Below are 22,037 nucleotides of genomic sequence, written 5' to 3' on the forward strand. Positions count from 1 at the left end.
CATGTGTTTGGAACACAGGGCCCACCTCTGTCCTTCAGCCCATCTTCATGCTGTATATGGCGAATCTGTGAATCTGTGAATCTTCTGTGTTCTAATATCACTGTATATTTTCCTGTGGTTGAATTAGATGCCTAATGGGGAGGGGGGTGGAAAGTGTGAAAAGCTGCAGTTGATTTATAGTGAGGCCCTAAGTTTTTCAAGACAAGAGGTAAACAGAGATCCTTTGCAAAGCAATCATTAACTTGAGGGTTTCCTGTCCTAGTATTAACCAAAGCTGATCCTGCTTCATTTCCAACATCTCATGAGATCAGTCTAAGAATCTAATCTGCCAAGGATAATTCAATACCTTGAAAATTTGCCCCCCAGATGAAGCCATCTTAAGTATTGTACGCAAAGGCCCTGACTCAAGCACTCCACCAATAGCCATTATAATAGGAAACAGCATGCAGTTGGCATCCACATGTATCTCCTTGCATTTTAAAAGTGGCGTGACGGAATTGACCTCAGCCAGTACAACTCTCACCATGAAGCTACAATTACAGGAAAACCTGTACCCCTTTCTGGTATGCCATTACCCAAGGCTCCAGGGCCTTCCTTATATCGGAAAACTGGAAAACGTTAAAAGTGATTAAGAGCTGTTTATTATATATTTGTTTATCAACTGAAGGGAGGCTACTAGAAGTTAAAATCAGACCTTCCATCCATGACAGGCAGGCAAATGGTGTTCCGCCAGCATCTGCCACCTAATGCAAGTTCTTCACCTTCTTTGGAATTTTGAAAAGGCTGGGCTGTTGCTCCCAAAAAGAAAATAAAAGAATCAGGAAACCTGATTGAGAGAGTTTGCCTCAGACTTCTTGCTGAGTGACCACTCAGTTTCTGTTTGATTTGTTTGAAACTGCAGACTAGGATTTATCAAGAAGGCTCGGGGTGTTATCAAAAAAACAGCATGACTAGTAAACCTGTGGCAACAGGACGAGCACTGGCTTTCCTCAGTCAGTTGCTGAGGAAAAGACGCAAAGGGGAAGGATTCGTCTCTGGTATCAAGGCAGCCAGGTCCGTGCCCTGGGCAAGGAAGCTGTGGGAAGAATGAGGCCTGTCACAGATGAGAGGGATGGCTGGCAGCCAGTCTCTTCCTCTCCGTTTCTGTGAGGGGGGATTCACCTGGCATCCATGAGGTAAAAGCATAACTGCTTCCCCTGAAGGATCCGAAAATCATAAGGGCCTAGCACAGCATGTTAGGCCATTACCAGATCATCAGTAGCCACATGTGAGGATGAGCTCCCCACTTGCAGGCAAGCCCTACGCATAATACCTCTGGCAGACCAGCGTCCTCAACGTTGACCAAAAGCAGCTGGCTTCTTTCCCACAATGCTGCAGCTTGTCAGCACATATGGATCGTATTTGCCTGCGTGGTGTTAGGTTTGGTTTAAATGGTTTTTGCAACGGGAGCTGGAGCCAATTTGTCTTCTAAACCACATCACTATCCTTTTCAATGTAGTTTGTCATTTTGTATGCGCTGCCAGACTCTGGTACAGCATGTGCTGCCACAGATCTTTTCTCTCCCAAGTGAATTCAGATGACATTTTTTCCCTTCAGACATCGCATGGCGATGAGCATGAGGAAGGAATTGGACAAGGTGAAAGGTCCGGCATGCATCGGGATCAGAGACTGATATAAATTTGGCAAAGCTCAAAAACCAAGCTACTGAGAGGGCTTTTCCCCTCTGGGCTAGAGCACAATTTACACCTCAGATGTTTTGAGTGTGCATCTAAAAACATTAAACTGTCTGTGGGGGTGGGGAAGGCTTGCCACAACTAAGTCATACAAATGTGAGATGGAGTTGTATGGGTCCGGAGCAAAATCCCAAAACCAAAGCAAACCAAAAATGAAAGACACATCATAAAATAAGTCTGTTAGAACAAGCACAAAATGGTGTGCAAGCTCCAGAAAACTTCAACAGACTGCATATTAAAAGGAGAAAGAGAAAAGAAATTGGTGTTGCAAGCCATAATCCTGTGCAGAACACCAAGCAGGGTTATGAAGATAAATTGTACTGTGTGGAATCGATGTCAAGGTGTACCTCGTCAGAGAGGGTTGGTTCCTTCAGAGGCAAATCCTAGTTTGTCTCTGGGAAATGCATGCAATGGATCCCAATGGAAGCACACTCAAGCAAGCATTGTATCTGAGCAAAGGATGAACCAACTTTACCTTTTGAAGCACAGCCAAGGCTCAGCACTCGGACATATGAGGCAATAATAAAGAGAGGTTAGCAGTGTGAGTTTCTAAATCCTTGTCTTCCAGGCTGACTTGGCCATCGACGTCTCTCAAACAGAAATCAAGCAATTATTTTATCCATCACATACCAATTTCAGTGGGAGTATCTTGAGGCCTGCGTATTAGAATTTTAAAAATTTTCACATGTGTTCCTGCCTATGAGCCAGTTTATACATTGTGGGAAGATGGTAAACAGTTCTAGAACACTGGACTATTTCACTTCGGATTGTAAGGGGGGCTTATTGTTTTGATGTTCTACTGAATAAAAAGGTATCTCAGTGTAATAAACTAGAGGATCAAAACGTGGGATTTGTTGCTAAAGGAGAGTACAAATCCTCAATAGTTTTTCACTTCTGGCAGCTGATTTTGTAGATTTGTTTGCATTGTGTACACATGTTATACATTTTTTATGCACAATTTGTATATAAGTATACATCCAATGCATGTTATACATATATAATATATATATGTATAATGTTAACTTATTGGTGCATAATTCACATAGAAATATATGTGTATTTACAGGGGAAATTTAATGTAAAAGAAATAGAAAATAGTGCATACATTTAAAAAAAAACATTTTTTAGTTCACATAAGGGACAAAGGAAATGCATTTGGGAGTTAAAATAAGAATAATTTCAAAACCATCCCTATTTGTTGTCTGATGCTATTTTCTGTTTTGAGTTCAGTGGTATGAGGACCACCCATACTGATAAAATTAGAAGTGAATAATATTCAAATACACAAATCAGAAAATAAAAATATCAATGAGTCTGCCAGGTCCAAATACTTTAAAGAGAACTCAATCTAACTGAATATTGCTGACTACTTAAGTTTGAAGTATTTGATGATTGGGAAATATATTAAATATACATTGCTGGCTGCTTTCTGAAGGATTTGCTCAGCTGTGAAATCATGACCCTATACCAGGCATGCAGGTAATGCTGCTATAGCATTGCAGCCCCTGACATGTCAACATGGCTGCTACTTTAATTGTATTTTAGACTAGAGTAGTAAATAAAAGTTAAATGCCCTTTCAGTGAATATCAAGAGGCAGAAATACAGCGGCTTGAATACAATGTCATTTCCAATTTATTTTCAGGTAATAGGGTTGCAAGTGCCCAATTTGTAGGCTCAGTGCACAACAGCAATAAGGTCAGAACTTGAAAAAATTGTGATCATATTAGCCCCGTTTCCAGATGACCTTGTAAAAATGTCTTGTAACTCCACACATGTTCTACCATGCAAGAAGAATAGCTTGCCAAATGATTTAACTCAATTGAGGTTTATGTAAAAATGATTCACGGAGGGCACCTGAAATGGTAGCTATCATTAGCTTTCCCTCTCAGTCTGCTCCTGGAGTTTAACAAGGGCAGGAGGGGGTTGTCTTTAATAGGAAAACGCACGTAATAAAGTTTCATGCTCTCGGTAGAATTTCTGCGGACTGCAGTCAAATAAATTTCTAGGGTAAATAGCAGTAAGTGATGATGAATAACTCCCCAAAAGTACAGTATTTGGGAAGCCATATTCTCATCCTGAGTGTGAGCTGGTGAGGCTTTAGAACCTTTGTTGGACTTCATGTAAGTCTTTCTACCCATTCCTCAAACTGGACTACAAATGAACTGGGTGAACCCAGAAGTTGATGTGTCAACCTCGATGCTTGCTAAGAGACAGCAGCACCAGGGACAAGTGTCACAGTCAAGAGGAAGATGTATTCAGGTGGGTAGCCGTGTTTGTCTGAAGAATCAGAACAAAGTTTGAATCTAGTGTCACTTTTAATGTGTCACAGATATAGTGTTCATGCGCATGAAAGCTCATACCTGGAATAAAACTTGGTTGGTCTTAAAAGAGCCTCTGGATTCAAGTGTTGCTTTAGTCTAGGGGTAGTCAAACTGCGGCCTTCCATATGTCTTTGGGAATTGTAGTCCATGGACATCTGGAGGGCCGCAGTTTGACTAACCCTGCTTTAGTCACACAGAAGTGAATTAAACTTAAATTAACAGCTTTGAAACCTGTGTTGTAGCTTTGCAGAAATTACTTTTATTCTGTACTTTTTCACATAATTATTGTGGGATCCACTGTTGAGTTTGTATATATGCTGACTTGGGAGTAAACCCTATTTGAACGCAGTGGCACTTACAAGTATTCTTGCATGGGATTAGACCAGACTTTCTCAACCAGGGTTTTGTGAAACCTTGGGGTTTCTTGATAGCCCTGGAAGGGTTTCCCAAATAGGTGGGAGTTAATTATTTTGTTTTAAAATGTTAAACATTTATTCAGTGAAATGACCATATATGACCATGTCAACCTGCCTTCCCCCCCCAATGACCAATGATGGATTTGGAGGGGGTAGGAAGGGGAGGGGCCCTGGGTGGGCATGTACTCAGCTATGCTTCCGAACCATATTCCGAACAATCATGCCACTTCTGGGGTTTCTTGAAGACTGTTTCAGGGGTTTCTCAATGGTAAAATAGTTGATTAGATTAGACCAAGCATTGCTGAACATAGGAGCTGTGGTCTCAGAACCAGCACCTAACTGGACCTTTTATCACAGTCGTCTTCTGAGGAGCTCACAGCACGCAGTACATGTGCTCATTTTACTTTGCAACAGTCCTGTGAAGTAAGTTAGGCTAGGAGAGGCAGAGACTGTTGAAGATGACTCAATGAGCTACACAGCAGAGATGAGATTTTGTTCACTCAAAAGCTGACTGCTGACATGTGCTTAGTGTGAAATTGCCACTGATGACTATTAAAAAGCTGACGTTGGTACGAACGATGGCCTGACAGGAGCACAAGAAGCCCTGTGGTTTGCTATGCCTTCCTGGGCAGCCCTCTGCATTTCCAAATAGACATGTAGATGCAGCGTAGGACATCAGAAGCCTCAAGGGACCCTGGTACCGGGAGGCTATAGATGAAGGTACACTGCAGCAGAAAGGCACGGGTAGATCATATTCAGGGTTCCTCATTCAAATCCCGCATAGAGCTGGTCAGCCCAGGGAGGACACCAACAGCACAGCTGAGGTTTCACAGCATTAAACCCAACCGCTTGGGCTAAGTCACCCATCCTGATTAGCTCCTCTGTCTACCATTCCTTTGGGTCACCACTTCCCCTCCCTTCCCCTCCCTATGCTGCACAAAGGAAGTTCATTACCAGCACCTGCTCCTGTTCATCCCAACAACTCTGACCTTTATTTATTGCATGGCATGCGGTGTAATATAACCAGGCAGTCCTAAGATTGTCTGTCTGCCAGGCAAGAGACATTTGGAGGTGGTTTGCCAGTGTCTGCCCCAACATCACAACCTTGGAGGCTACCCTTCCAAGTGCTAGCCAAGGCTGACCTTGCGTAGCTTCTGAGATCTGATGGAACAGAGCTTGAAGAAATGAACAGTCCTGTGGGAAGTTTGCAGCCTGAGGTGATGTACTAATGAGAAATGCTTTAGCACAAAAGCACTACAAATGTACTACAATGATTTTTATTCTTTTCCTTGGCTGTTTGTGTCAAATACTCCCTTTTTGTGTCAGTGCACTTCCAATGGAGTTCCTGCGGCAATCATCCTTAAAAGTCCTGCCTCTCCTCCAGGGTTCTGACCTTGTGGTTTTGGTCTCATGCAAAGCCAAGTGACTGCCAGCCAATCGGAGTTCATGGAGCTCTAGTGGATGGGGGGGGGGCAGCTTTAGCTTAAGAAGGTGAAGAAAACCTCCCCCCTTTTGGGGGATGGGAAATTTGTGGTTCTGGAAAGCAGCATCAGCTTAGTCGGGCTTTTAACTTATATTTGTGAGACAAATAAGCATCCAGTTAAGAAGAAGAGCTGGGGGGTCCATACTTTTTACTAACTGAAAGAGTCTCAAAGCAGCTTACAAACTCCTTCCCTTCCTCTCCCTACCTGTGAGAAAGGTGGGGCAGAGAGAGAACTGGCCCAAGGTCCCCCAGATGGCTGCACGTGGAGAAGAAGTGCGGAATCAAACCCTGTTCTCCAAATCAGAGCCCACTGCTCTTAACCACTACACCAAGCTACATCATTCCTCATCCTAACTAGTTTGTGAGAGTTCTGTAGCACGGTGCTCTGTGAGAGAAAAGAGCACCCTTGAACCTGCTGAAGTAACCTGTCCAGAGAAAGGGGAATTAAATCCTCTCTTAGGGGTTATATACTCCTAAATAAATAAATATCAGAGCCAGCTTTACTTTATAAACCTAAATTGTCCACACATCATATAAAGGTAAAGGTATCCCCTGTGCAAGCACCAAGTCATGTCTGACCCTTGGGGTGACGCCCTCCAGCGTTTTCATGGCAGACTCAATACGGGGTGGTTTGCCAGTGCCTTCCCCAGTCATTACTGTTTAACCCCCAGCAAGCTGCGTACTCATTTTACCGACCTCGGAAGGATGGAAGGCTGAGTCAACCTTAAGCCGGCTGCTGGGATCGAGCTCCCAGACTCATGGTCAGAGCTTCAGATAGCATGCCGCTGCCTTACCACTCTGTACCACAAGAGGCTCTTAATACATCATATATACCTTTTTAAATACTTCATTTTCTGTTAAATAAGCCTTTGTTCCTCATCTCCATCTATGACTTCTCTGTCAAGTAAAAAATCTAAGGGGTTCCTGTTTACCTCACATATAAGTACAGCCTTAGTCTAGCAGGTTTCCAGATAAGGGACCTTTTGGGAGCCCATAGCTCACATCCTACCAATCTTTAATGTGAAGCTTATGTTCTCTTTTTTATTTGATTGTGGGCTGTTGAGATATAAAGAATCTATAGGAGAGGCCAGAATGGGAGGACTGGACATTTTTCAGATCAGAAGGCTTACCCCACCCCACAGCCACCATAGTTCCCATCACCAAAGTCTCTCCAAGGAGACTGATGCAGGGCTATTGGGAAGTAGCTAGTTGCCTGGAGAAGAGCCTAATGCTGGGAGCGATTGAGGGCAAAAGAAGAAGGGGACGACAGAGAATGAGGTGGCTGGATGGAGTCACTGAAGCAGTAGATGCAAGCTTAAATGGACTCCGGGGAATGGTAGAGGACAGGAAGGCCTGGAGGATCATTGTCCATGGGGCCGCGATGGGTCAGACACAACTTCACACCTAACAACAACAACAACAGTTGCCTTGCATGCTATGATCTGAGCTATTGGTCTCCTGGCTGGGAATTGTATTGTTTTGGGAAACCAAGCTGGCTATAGATGTAGCTGCTACCCTAAGTCATGCTATGGCATGTGTTTCTGTTATCTTTGAGCTCTGTGGATTTTTTCTAACTACACTATGCTCATCACCACTGCAAGACCCAGACTAGAGAAGGCTAATATGCCATCTAAGCCTTGCTCCTCCCCTGAGATGCTTCTCAGTTTTACACCCTCACTGGAGTTAAACCAGCACCCAAAAAGCTGGGAAGAGCTCAGTCAGTATCCGAATACTAGAGTTTTTTCTCTGATAACTTTTTGTGTTCAGCTGAGAGTGGTAAAGCTAGAGAGGGAGAAAGATCATTGCAAGCTACTAATAAAAAGACAGACACAAAGCAAAGCTATTGAAGTTTTGATTGTTCTGACAGTGACCAATTGTGCACGGCAGTGGCCACACCAGGCCGCCACTGCGAGTTTCCAATGGGGCTATTTGCTCTGTTGCTTCCTGGGCCCCCATGAGGGACCATTTTCAGTGGCAGACCCCATCCACCCCAGATTTCTGCCTCCGTGTGAGGCAGCCAAGGCAGAAAGTTTCCACCATATCGGGGGGGGGGGGAGCATTATTTCCACTAAGGCGGGAGTCCGTAACAGCACAAGCCCACCTTCGTACAAATAAAAATAATTTCCATCAGTTCTGCACCACCACTAAACACCATGAAGCCAACTGGGGTATTTTTGGTCCCATCCAGGACACCATAGCAGGGGGAAGAGCTGGGCCTGGAAGACAGAATCAGTCAGTGATGACTGTTGACAAGATCTGAAACAGAATGCAGCATGGGTCTAAGCAATGGGAGAGGTGGATGATATTGGCAGCAGAATTTTAGACACAGGCAACAGAACTGAAGTAGGACAGAACTGAAAATATAAAAATTTAACAGCAAAAGTCAATAAGGACGCTGAAGGGAATAGAAGTCATTGTTGTGTATTCATTGTATTTTTTTTATTTTGAAAATGCTACCTACCTTGTATATTTAAGGCATGGTAGGGCAAAATATACATTTAAGCCAAATGAATACATAAATTTTATTTGAAAACAAGTACCACTGATTTTTACAGGACTTCCAAAATATTATTTGGCTTGCTAGTAGTAGTAGCAGTAGCAGTAGCAGTAGCAGTAGCAGTAGCAGTAGCAGTAGCAGTAGCAGTAGCAGTAGCAGTAGCAGTAGTAGTAGTAGTAGTAGTAGTAGTAGTAGTAGTAGTAGTATTTGACTTGTAGGCTGCCTTTTAGCCATAAGGAAAGGATGGATTTTAAATGTTTTAATAAATAAAATCCAAATGTCTGGCCTCAGGAAAGGTCACTCTTCCTTGGGCTCTGCCAAAGCCTCAAAAACCAGGAATAATAATAACTTATTTTACTATGTTGGGCAATGATTGAGATCATAATCTTCTTTCAACATTAAGAATGGCCATTAAGCCAGCAATAACAACACTCCTCCTTGCCAGCCCTGCCACCTTAAGACTCATGTCAATGCACAGTATTTGGTAGATTTTGAAAGGATTCAAAACCAGCATATATTTTAATGCTTTAAATCCCTGAAAAGCTCAATGATGTGTAGAAACACCAGCTAATAAATTTGTTATGGGAAACACAATCTTATCAGTTCGGTCTGCATAATCTTCAGGGCTGTTCACTTACACAGTAATTTGGTTGTACGACACCTTCTGCAATTATTTAGAGCTTTGCCTTGTCAGCCATACAAATTTTAGCTGCTCTTCACAAGAAAAGGTGAATGATCTTGTGCGAACCAATAGTAGCTGGATCCAACCAGCACTTACCTCAATCTCACCCAGATCTCCTCCTAACTACAGCCTTCATTCCACATGGCCCTTTGTCATTGCATCCCATCACCATCACCACCACCCTAGCATTTTAGGTCAAAGGGGACTCCTTTATCCCTATTTCACCTGACAGAAAAGGCAGGATCCAACTGCCTATACATAAACCCATGCATTTCTTTATATCTCTATCTATATATTAAAAATATTTTCTATCATAAGAATAGTTACAAAGGCAGAAATTCATACATTTCTGATACAGTGGAGGAGAGTCAGAACAGCACGGAGCTGGAAGAAACCATCCAGCCCAACCCCTCCCCCTCCTTCTTGGGGGTTTAAAAATCACACACTCCTGACAGGTGCTCATTCAGTCGCCTCCTAATAACTTCCAATGAAGGAGACTCCACCACTCTCCAAGGCAGCTGATTCCATCTGCAAACATCCCTCACCAGCGTGGTGTATCACCATCTCATTCGATCTGAGAAGCCAGTTTGGTGAAGTGGTTAGGAGTGCGGACTTCTAATCTGGCATGCCGGGTTTGATTCTGCACTCCCCCACATGCAGCCAGCTGGATGACCTTGGGCTCGCCATGGCACTGATAAAGCTGTTCTGACCGAGCAGTGATATCAGGGCTCTCTCAGCCTCAACCCCCCCCCCCCCCAGGGTGTCTGTTGTGGGGAGAGGAATGGGAAGGCGACTGTAAGCCATTTTGAGCCTCCTTTGGGTAGGGAAAAGTGGCATATAAGAACCAACTCTTCTTCTTCTTCTTCTAAGCAGGGCTGAGACTTGGAAGGGCGACCACCAAGGAAGACTCTGCAGAGGAAGGCAAGCCACTTCTGCCTCTCACTTGCCTAGAAAGACCCTTGCTGATGTCGCCACAAGTCATCGGCAGATTGCTGGCACTGTGCGTGCACATTTCAGAGACGAGTATTTATTTGGAGCAAGTCCAGGAGAAGCAGTATGAATTCTGACTGTTCCAAACAAACATATCCCTTGAGATAAACATTTTAGCAAGCATCAGTACTTAACTAGGGATTTTTAAATTTTAATATTCCGTTTTCAATTTGCTTCTTAAGGATAAAAATCATAATCATCGTCTCCAAAGTGCCTGTCTTTTTAAATAGCTGTTAACATTTCCTTGCTTGCAGCTTTTTAAAAATTACAGTGGGATCATTTACATTATACAATAGATATATAGTATATAAAATAGTACACAATAACAAAAGCACTATGGGAAAAAAGCTGGCGCAACGCCCAATCGAACTGTTCCCATGCAGGCTGAATATTCTGTGCCTCATCTGAATTTTCACAAGAGTGAGCTTGTTGATTGTTAGGAATTCCAAAGGGATCCACCTTTAGTAATGTGGCTTCATTAATTTCTATAGTGTTGCTAGGTTAGAAACTTCTTTTAAGCCTTCTTGTGTTCATTCCTTAACATTAGTTTTATATTTACGTACAGCGGGATAAATACATATTGTAGAAAGCAAAGGAAACATGTCTAGCCTTTACTATTTTTGTTTATTATAGCATTATTTTAGGCAAGCAGGGATCTGCTTTATTTTCTGGAAAAAGCACTTCTGTGTAGAAAATTGCACACAAAAATTGCACATGCGTGTATTTTACTCTGTATACACTTACGAGCAACTCGCCCTGGTTACGAAGGAGAAATGCTCTTTGTCTTTCTGTCATTTAGGTATCTCTCTCTTTGGTATTTCGCACCAGCAGTATATCAGATATTATCATGTATCTTTGAAATGGAGCAGGGGGGAAGTGAAAGCTCTCCTTTCTCTTTTCTAAGCCCAGCAGCAAATTTCACAAATTATTGAAGATTGTTGAAGAAGACTACCGGGTTTTTAGATTTTAGGGGGTCTCTTGGGAAGTTGTGTGGTATAGACATTACTTTTAAAAACAGAAATCAAATCCCCAAAGATAAATTCCAAATTATGTTTGTAAAATTTAAGAATATTTAACATGTTCTGAATTTCAACACCTGAGTTTAGTGTGACTTGGATCCATCTTCGATGGATTCTGTGGAGCTATTGTCCATGTTCACATAATCAAGGACCAGTGATGGGACTACGATCTTTTTCATAATTCAGAGGTGAAAGTGTAATTTCCCAAAGATCTGAATTCCCGATTCCATGAACCTACAATTTGTTACTCATTTCAGAGCATTAGTCTTCCATCTTTTTATCTTCTGAATCACAGCACCACCCTGAGTCCATGGGAATAGGTGGGCTGGGAAGAACAGCTCTATTTGGAACCCAATTAAAACAGAAGTTCTTTTATTTAAAATGAAATAACCCCATTGAAATCAATTATGTTGCGGCTTTGGCTGTCAATAAATAAACTGAACTGCTTATGCGCAAATGGGCTCGAATTGCATGAACACTCCCTGCATCAGCACTAGAAAGGCAAATTATTTTATGTTCTAGTTAGCTGGCAAATGATAACATTTAACTGGCCCTCCTCTGAGGCAGGGTCTACACTGTTGCTTACTCCACCTCATCATTTCGTAGCACGTTTGGGCCTGGATGTCTGAATGAGGCCGCCTGGGTTGAAGAATTCTAGATCAACTGGGCTGTCCCTGCAGGTTACTATGAGAGTGGTTTGGTTTCCATCCTCCTCCTTGGCTCTCCTGTTCTGTATGGTTTCTACCATAGCAGAGCTGGGCATACACCAGTTTCCTGATGTTTCCTCCAGCACAGAACGCATAGCTCATCTAATGCACACTCCGTACACCTCTGATCAGTAGTGACCGTCATGGCAAATTCTAAGGCACTAAAGGCTAAATCACACAATGACTGATTGGGGAAGGGGAGGGAGACAGTCTCATTCTGTTTTTTCCTGTTCAAAGAAATATATGTTCCTTCACACAGTCCGAGAGCAGTTAATTTTCTCTTTGGAAAAAAAAAATCTATGAAAAATTTAGTGAGGAGACACTGAACAGAATGTAAGACAGAGAAGCATTTCGGCTTCCCTTAGACACCCCTTGCCTTGAAGCCACATGAAATATTGTTTTCAGAGTTAAGCGTCACAGAGCATCAGGGCTTTTGGATTTGTTTTAGGGCAAAGTAATAATAAGGGCGTTAGAATGACTCTATGGGACGTTCCAGAACTTGTTTGTCTCCAATCCATGATTGTCAATGAGGTGCTGAGAAACTAGTTTATCAAATCAGGCCATAAAATGGTGTCACATACAGCTGAGCAACATGTTGTCACAGCCTCTTTGTAAATCTTCCAAGATTTACGCGCCGTACGCCAGAGCAACGGTATCTAATATTTATATTCTTTCATTATTTTGTTTGCCTTGGAACTAAACTGACTGACTTATCTAAAATCCAGCATGGTGTGTTAGAAATAACAGGGCTCACTTGCAGGATTTATTGTCGAACACAAAGCATAGACCAGGCGCAATAGTAATTGCAAAGCTACCAAACAGCTGCATGGCATTTACTTAAAATACTTATTGAGAGGAATTTGAAATGGCTTAGCTGGAACTGGGTAATGTTACCCAAAAAAAAAATCCATATATCTTTTCAGTAAAATTTTTAAAGTAGAATTACAGATATACTGAAAGCCATATTATAAGAGTGTCCACCATCTTCCCATTTTTGTCCTGGTTTCTGACATGTTAATTCTTTGTTCGGGAAAGGAAAGTTTCTAGCTCTGATCATTCATGCTGAAAAGCTTCAGTGTTACTGTTTACCTTGCTTTCATTTTCCCCCCGTATACTCCACTGATCCCCAATAAACATGTATTTCCTTTTACTGTCATACATATAATCTATTTGCAAACATCCCAAACACCTCAATCTGAAAAAATATAATGAAACATCAAAGCCCCATAAATACTAGCCGCTATAAGTAAAAATGTAATGAATGTATACAGAATATGCAAAATGCATAGATTCTAGATATTTTATATATTATACACAGATATGATGAAATCATGCAGAAATCGAATTGATATAGAATCATAGCTTGGTCTAAACAAGAATATTAAAATACTCAAGATGCTCTGCAGATAGACAACACACCAAAATGTCTCAAATAGTAGAGAAGAGAGTGATGGAAGATGCTTTGGGTTCCCATTGGGAACAAAGAGGAGGTGTAAACTGAGTGGGGGGGGAAAAAGCCCCCAAAATATAAGATTTCATCACGGATTCCAGGTTACCTGGTCTTCCCCCCAGTGGGGTCCAATCCTGAACAAATTCACTTGCAATCAAATGATATCTGTGTTACTGTGCTTACTTACTTTCAAGTAAGTGTATATAAGACTAGGGAGTTTGGCTTCAGTCATTTGCTAGTACAATGCAGTATTTAGAACAAATGCCAGATATAACTAAAAGAGGGGGGGATCTCATTGCAAGTTACAGGTTTAAGAAAGTAAATATATTGCTTTTCTGGTTGGACTTTTAACTGGGCAAGGGAAGTTTCCTGGGTAAGCTTGTTTTGTTTGTCTCCCCTTCCTCACATGCCTTGAATGTACTGTGACACATGGAACGATGCAGCCTCTAGCCACAACCCTGCACAAAATTCGGGAAGTTTAAACTTAGTGTGTGGGGGTTCTTCATTGGATTGTGGCCCCTACCTGAAAAGGGGATATTAAGGTTTGTAGTTCATGCCAAGGTGTTTCTTTTCAGTGGCTCAGAGTTTCCTTAACATTTAAAGTGTACCAACGTGGTTTCTCTACATCGGGCAGATAAAGAAAATATATACAAGTTTATTGACAACATAGATGAAGGAAAATACTCCAGTTGATCACCAGAGAGGTTTCAGCACTTGTGACAGTACTCCACTATGGCTTAAAATTGGAATTTCTAAATACTGAGTAGATTTGCCTTGCAAGAAAATATTGCTGTTTTACTGGAATTCTGCAAAATAAAAAGTATAGCTGGGCTCTGGGTACCACCTGAGAATTTCATACACTACTGTAGAATACATGTGGTCATGAACCACATTTTTTGCTCTCTGAAATCTGAGACACTCTACTTAAAAGAAGCTTTATATCTAAAAGCAACTTTTAGATACAAAGGGATCCTTGCAAATACTATCTTTGATATGGAAAAACATTTCTGTGTGAAAGAGTTCTCAACTACAGCTGGCAGAAAGAACATGAAAATGATTTCCTATATTTTTGTATTAATTAACATCATTAAAATTGTTCTTTTTCCATGTGGTGTGCATATGTTGAACCCTGTAAAGTGTATTAATATTTGTATTGAATCAAGGTTTCAGGATTGGTTGGTTAAATCCCGAACCAACAGTAACAGTTATGTAATATCGGGAGGAACTAATATGTTGCAAATTAGTGAGCAAGTTTCCACATTCTCTGGAACGGGATGAAATAAAATATACCACACACCCACATGACCACACACACACACACACACACAAACACAGAACAAAGTTGCTGTTGGGCATGATTTTTCTTCCCTAAGAGGCCAGCACGGCGGCTTCTAATGTTCCAACAATATCCAAATCATTTTTATATGTTGGCCCTTTGGACAATTGTTACAAAGCTCCCTCTGGACCTAGAACATCCTACCTTATGAAAGTAGCCACTGTTACCTCAATATAGTTCTATTTTAAAGCTGGACAGCCACATCCAACAGGAAAGGATAAAAGGAAAACCAGGCTGGACTGCTGGACTTGAAGGGGGTGGGGTGGGGGTGGGGAATCCCCGTGAAAAATAAACTGGTGACTCCTTAAACTGGGTTTCTCTTTCAGGTGCCATGAAACTCCTGCTTATCTGTACCATACGCTCCTCAGTAGTCTTTTGAGGAGGCAAATTTATTTATTTCTCTTTTAAGTAAAAGGATGGCAACTGGGGGGGCGGGAGAGGTGGGATAACTTGGTGTCCTTGGGTACTTGAATGGCAAGGAGGATCAAAAGCAGCTCTGGAACCTGCTTGTCCTGACACCTGCGTGGGAAGGTCTGATCCAGTGCCCAGGAAAGCAACTGGGTCCCCCCCCCCCCCCGCTGATACTGAAGGAAGAGGGGAGAAGGTTGCCACGGGGGTCTCTCTCTTGCACGTTTGTGCTCATGGGCAACCCAGTCCGCAAGTGAGGGGGAAACAGGGTCCCTGCCGGGGGAAACCTCCAGAAGCCAGCATGGGAAAGCCTTTGGCCATCCACAGGAACTCGCCATGCTGGTTCAGCTGTGTCAGGGAGGGCAGAAGCCAAGGCGCATACTCAGAGCACAGCTTCCTGTGCCTGGAAGTGGTCTTATCCAAGACCCTGTATGCCAGCAATTACATAGCGAAAGAACTCCTTCCAGCTGCAGGATTTCATTTGTGTGGTTGACAAACATCCACGGGAAGGCTTTGGAGCTACTGGGCAGAAATTATTCGAGGTAGTAGAGAACAAGCTACTGGGGGGTAGGATGAAGCGGGGGGGGGGGTGTCCACTCTGTTACTCTTCCACCCAACCCCAAAAATGGCACCCCCCTCCTAGTTTCATTACATGAAAGAAAAAGCTTCTTGAGGCCAGTGGGACATGCTTGCTAGGGACGTGTAGGGTCGGAGTGTTAGATGATATTCTTAGTGTGTTCTCTAGAAAACCTGACATTAACTTCTGACTGGGAAGGGGGGGGGGGGGGCTGAGGCGTTGCTTCCTTTTACGATCATGTGCGCTCTCAGCCCTCCAGCCCTGGTTTGGACAGGAGCCCGACCAAGAGGTCCGGCGGAGTTCTGCCTGGCAGCAGCTGGCGGGCTAAAAGCAGAGAGAACAGCGGCCGTCCAGCCAAGCGGTGTTTGCCAGCGCACGCAAAAGTGGAGGCATCTCGTTTTCCAGAAACTGGGGCTTCAAGACAAGGAGGGGGGAAGGGGGGAGGCGCACATGATTAATTAGCTCCATGTTCTGGAGATGCAAAGAACGAAAAATGACGGGCTGCAGGATGCAGATAGGACAGGAAGTCTTTTCAAACGGCTTTTATGTGCAGCCGCGCCATGAAACGTTGCAAACCGGGGAGAAAGCCCCACCACTGATAGCCGTTTCCATTTATTTCCGGCACTCGTGGGCTCGCGGGCTATTTCAGTCAGACGAGTGCCCGTTTTGGATGCGGAGTTGTTACGCGACGTCTATTTTTAGTCCTCCTCTGATTTAGCCTCTCGGAGATTTCAGGCTTCCCTCCCCTGCCAAGAGTCTGTCATCGGGTACCTTTAGAAGCACTTCGGGATTCGACTTGGGGGAGGGGGCAGGATGCAGCGGCCGGGGGGGGGGGGAGAGAGGGAGCGCGGTTGGGGCAGCGCAAGGGGCCCCACGGAACAGGGTCTCTGGTCATCTCAGCGGCGGGCCAAACCCCTCGGGCTCATAGCCCGCGCAATCAAACCGAAGTCTTTGCCTTTTCCTCCCCGGACCCCCAACCCGCAATGAAACGGGGCCTTGGGAGAGCCTCCGGCTGCGCTCCCACGCCCCAGGTGAGGTCCCTGCAGCCTCCCTGGCGGGGAGGGGGCTTTCCGACTGCGGCTGGAGAAATGTGGTCGGTGGGAGCGAAAGCCCCCTCCGTGCGCCAGAGATCCCCTGGCCAGATTGGGTTCCCATTCCCCTGAGCATCCAGGGTGGGGATCCAAGGCGTTGCTCAGCTCCAGCTCAGTTGCGAGACGGGGGTTAATCTCTGCCCGGCTCTTCAGCACGCTGGTTGTCAGCGAGTCAGCTGGACTGGGGTCCGAGAGGAAAGGCCGAAGGCGCGTCGTCGCCTCCAGGACCAGAGCCAGGCGGCCTTTAACACACGCGCTCTGCCCAAACGGACCTGCCTTTTGTGTCCCTGTCTAAATGCACCTAGGCCGTGTGACTTGTAGTCGGATCCCCTGCATTTCACCGGGCTTCCTCTAGCTCCAGGAGGCCAATCAGAATACTGGGGGTCTGTCTAAAATGGAGGCATAACAGGAGGCCTTTTAAAGCTGTTATGGGAGGGACGTGTGTGTGGCGGGCATCGGAAAGAGGGCTCAGCACACCTCACCGGTGGCTCTCATGGAAGCTGCAATCCTAAACGCACTCCCGACTGAGTACATCCCAGTCTTGTGCCATCAGATGCCCGGACCAAAGGGCAGCGCTTGACTTTCACGGCCATCTACAAAATAGGAGAGTCAGGGATGGGTGGGCGACTTTCCTGTCCTCCAGGGGACTTTTCTTATGAGTGTATCCTGGGTTGTTTCTTTTCCTGGGGAAATGCTCGCGCTGTCCAGAGAAGCTTGCCTGGGGGCTGGAGTCCCCTTGGTCTGCTTGAAAAGGGAATGGGATCCAAAGATGCCGTCTTGGGGGATTCTGGTCAGACTCAGCGCGACTCTGCCAGGGCGGAAACCTCGGTGGTTTCGGCGGCAACAGCGTCTCCCTGGCAATGAACCGACAGAGGGGCTCAGCCTTACAGTTGCCCTCCCATTCATACATTGCCATAGAACACAGGATCTCAGCCCATTTTCTTGCCCAGCCGCCGCCATTGATTCAAAGGAAGAAGCGGTTTTCTGGCCGTGGGTCTTTTGCAAAACCGATTATTAGATGCATTTTTCGTTGGCACCCGGGAGGCTTCGGGCAGTGGAAACCACTGGGAAGCAGACTGCCAGTCTGGCTAGTGGGTAGATCTCCACTAGTCAGGGAAACGTATGGATTTTCACCTACAGGATTTAAAGACAGGATTCCAGAAGGAAACAGGGTTGCAGGGAGTCTAGCCAGCACCCTTGGACAAGTGGAGGGGGGAAGGGGGCAGGGAAAGGGGGCATCCTCTGCACTTCTAGTGATACTTTCCCGCCATGCCCCCGGGCTTTGGCCAAATGCCAGTGGCTATGCCCGATCAAGCGGCTTGTGGCCCTGGACTCCTTACAAAACAGGCGGGCCTGCTAGCGTCTTACATGAATGTACTCAATGCTGGTCTCGTTTAATAATACTCGAGAGAAGCAAACCGGATCTCCGGTTTCTGCAAACAGGTCAATCTTATTGGAAAGGGGGTAGGGAGTAGAAACAAGAAAAGAGATGTAGTTGTGGGGTGGGGAAGAGATGGGGCAGTGTTTGTTTGCTTGGTCCCGGAAGCCAAAATCATATTCCCCATATTAATTCTATCCCATGAGGCAACTCGGATTGTATATTAATCCGTTCCGAATTTCTGAAGCCTGCATTTACACACAGGCGCCTCTTCTCTGTCTTTTTAAAGTACGCCTTTTTCTTGTCTTTTTTTTTTAAGGTGGGGAGGGATGCGCTGGGCTCCCACTTGCCCACCCTGCAAGAGCGACGGGCCACTTGTTAGCGCTCGCCAGAGAGCTCTCGGCGGCGGGCGGCCTCCTCACTCGGGCGACCCGGGGAGAGTCACGCCGAGAAGCTCTCGAAAAGCGGCGAGCGCCGTGAACTTGAAGGTCGGGCTGCTGCTACTCCCGCCGCTGCCGCCGCCTCCTGCTCCCCCCCCCCGCCCTGGGGGAGGTCGTCTTCCCCCCATTGTGACTTCCAGGGCGGGCGGGCAGTCTCGAGGGGGGATTCTAGCTCTCTTGAACTTTGCTCAACTTCCAGACCCGGAGGATGAGCCTTTGCCCTGATTTCGGGGCAGGGGAGGGAATGGGGAGAGAGAATCACCTCAACTCCTCTAGCTGAGGCAACCCTCATTGCACGCCATCCCCCACCAAGGCGTGTCAATGAAAGGTCAGCCCTACACAGCGGTTGCATTCACTTTCTCCTTTAAAAAAAAAAGGAAACAAAGCGGGGGGGGGGGAGGGGAGAACCCAAAGAAGAATCCCAAGGAGACCTCGTCTGAATACCTGTCTCCATCATTCCGAGTTGCACTTTCGAAGATGGGGGGGGGGGGTCCGTACTCAGGAGTGATTGGCTGCAATACTTAAGGCTCCTGGGGTGCCCCTTGCCTGGCTAGGGCACTGAGAAGCCCGGTCTTGGGGCTGGGGGGGGGGCGGGGAACTGTGGTCACCCTAAAATGCGGGCTGCACTGAGAGCTGGCAATCTTACCCGAGCAAAAACGAGGGGGAGAGAATGCAAGCTCCCCATCCACCTCTCACTGGGCCCTAACCGAAGACTCCAAAAGCCCCCCCCCCCTCCGCCCCCCAGGCCTCGGCCGCTCGCAGGGGTGGTGCCTTTGTGGCCTGGGCCCAACTTTGGGCCAAGGCTGGCCTCGGTGCCGCTACCCAGTGGACCGGGCAGCTCTACCGTCCCTGCTGCCCCAGCAACTCCATCTGCGCCCCCAGCGCGCTGCGCCCGGGCTCTCTCCTTCCCTGGATTTCTTCCGACGCCACCGGAGGGGAACTCTGCACAGGGCTGAGCACAGCTCGGCGGGCAAAGCCAACCGCCGCCACAAAACGCAGCCACACGCCACTCACACATGCACACACACACACACCCACACGGTCGGGCCATCCCGGCAGTGCCCTTGTGCGACGGAGAACGCTTCACTTACCAAGACGGGCGCCTAAGATTTTCCGTCAACGCCGCCAGTGGGTCTGAGAAGTGACTAACAGGAGAAAAGTTTCGGAGTTTGCTTTTTTTGTTTTGTTTTGGAGCAGGCAAAGAGGGGAAGGGAGAGCAGAGCGCGCTCTGGCTCTTTCTGGCCGCCCCGGTGAAACAAAGATCTGGGAGTTTGGAGCGCAAGACCGTGCCAGATCTATACAGAAAGAGAGAGAGGAGAGGGGAGAGCGAGGAGGGGGGGATTAGAGTCAGGGCCAAATCTCTGTGACAGTCCCTCAGGCTAGCGCAAAGGGTTAACCGGGCCGGAGGAGGGAGGGGGGTCACCCGCCAATAAATATTATTTTGTAAACAAAACAGCCTTCAGACCAAGGTCCAGGCGGATGTGCCTTTTGTTTGGTTTACTTTGGTCTACTTTTGTCTTCTTGTCCCCCTTCCCCCACCCCCACCCCCAAAATCCCTTTTTAATAAAATGGAAGCAAGGAATATTGTAAGAGGTTCGATGATTCAAAGGATCTCAACAGTGCGTTTTGTCTGTTGTTGTTTTTTATTTTTCCTCCCCCCCCCCTCTCCTGCACTGGAAGGTTATTTGTTTGCCTTTTATTGTTTCCTTGGGGAATGGGGGGAAGCTGTGTATCTGAGCCTATAATGCAGTCCTGGAAGAGGCACCGGCGGATCAAGCCGGAGTATAGATTAGCTCCATTCAGCGTGGTTAGGAGAAGCAATTTCGAAAGTGTCAATACAGGTACTGTGATCTTTAACGGAGGAGGAGAAGGAGAAGTAAAAGGAAAGCAACAGTTGAGGGTGGGCGGTGGTCTTTCTCCTCCCCTCATGTTTTTTTACTGAATGAACTGAATGAACTGAACCTTTCTATTGACAGAGAGGCTGACCAGTCACGTGGTTCTCAGGTGTATGCGTGGGCATCCCTGTGCTTCAATCCTCTCTCCCAAAAACTCCCCTCCACACACACACCTTCTCCCTAGCTAAGCATATCTTCATAGAGCTATGTTGCTAGGTTGGAACAAACCTGCTTTCGGTCTTTGATCTGTAGAGGCTTGTTTGTTTGTTTGGTTAAGATTTTTTTTTAAGTGTAAAAAAGTGTAAAAAACAATTTTTTAAAAATCTCGATCTCCTATATAATAACCCGTAGAAACATCAGATCAAGAGCTGCGATTAGACCTGTAGCCATATCTACGGGCTGTCCCTCCCCCTCCCCGGGTCTTCCTAGGCATCTGGGGTCCAGAATTTGAATCCCAGGTGGTGTTTTTTGTTGGTTGTTTTTTTGTTTACAAACAGAGAGAGGAAGGCAGGGGGAGGTGATCTCCAGGGCAGACAGTGTCCTCCGAGGAGCTGGGGCCCATCCATCCCATAATAGTCCTTCCGCTAACGCTGGGAGTGAGAATGGACAGGTCGAAGGAGGTGACTGTTGAGGCCGCTTGAGGAAGGCCGGGCGACAGCGCCATCCGGGAGCTGGGCTTTGCTCCCTGGGGGAAGGGGGGGAGAGAATGCAGGAGGCGACTCAGAATGCGTCTCGACGGCACTGGATGGTTCCTAAATTTCAGTCATTTAGTCCCATCTGCAGCTCAGATAAATGTAATTTTTTTCAGCGTTAAGCCAGTGCTCTGAGGGGGATTTTAGCAGGATTCTGCAGGGTGAAAACCCACGCGCTTTGACTGAGTTGCCAACTTGGCTAAACCCACCGGAACGGGTCCTCTGTGGTTAATCGAGAGCCCAAAGTGCTGCACTTGTAATGACTAACCGGTTTCCCCTTTATCACAAAGTGCTACACTTGTAAACTATATGTAATACACACTCGTGGAGCAAGTCATTTGTATTTGTTTATTTTATCCGGAGTAGCTACAAGTGGACCTTAAGCGTCGTTTACCTGGGAAGGGAGTTCCACTGAAATCAATGCCTTTCCAGAGCCGAACAGAGTTCACGCTGTTCGCCTTTTGATTCAACAGCACAGGATAAGATCTGCAAATAAATTACGACCTGGTGTAGAGAGCGCTGCAACGAGATACTCTGTGCAGCCCAGAGCCAAGGGACACGAAATCCATATCGCCTTCTCTTTTCTTTTTCCCCCTGGGCAGCCGGCCATCTCACGTCACAGAAGGCGATTGTGCTAAGCGGGCAACTTCTCTGGGGGAAGTTGTGTGTGTGTAAAGGAGGGTCTGGCTAGACGACCCCATATCCCACAAATGGGTAGAAATGAATTGCGTAGCAGCGGTCTTGCACTATGCATAGGAGATGTACCAGGCATAAGATTGCACTGCCTGTTGTTTCCAGTGCGTTGAACGGCAGCAACTCTACATAGGATTGCCCAGTTCCTTCAGAGAGAGAAAGGGGGGGGGGGGGGGCTCGGAGGAGAGACAGAATGGACCAGACAGGAGTGGCGCTGCCCAGGCACTG

At 46.0% G+C, this 22,037-nt stretch overlaps 1 long non-coding RNA gene across 1 annotated transcript in view; it reads right to left on the minus strand.

Annotated features, from left to right (window-relative positions):
• LOC143843124 (uncharacterized) overlaps positions 1-19,826 on the minus strand; it is a 97,144-nt gene extending 77,318 nt beyond the window's left edge. The window contains exon 1 of the long non-coding RNA XR_013233463.1: positions 19,621-19,826. This is a non-coding gene — a long non-coding RNA (uncharacterized LOC143843124). The remainder of the gene's footprint in view (positions 1-19,620) is intronic.
• Between the last annotated feature and the right edge of the window lie 2,211 nt (positions 19,827-22,037).

This window comes from Paroedura picta, chromosome 8, assembly GCF_049243985.1.
Source record: "Paroedura picta isolate Pp20150507F chromosome 8, Ppicta_v3.0, whole genome shotgun sequence".
Classification (NCBI taxonomy): domain Eukaryota; kingdom Metazoa; phylum Chordata; class Lepidosauria; order Squamata; family Gekkonidae; genus Paroedura; species Paroedura picta.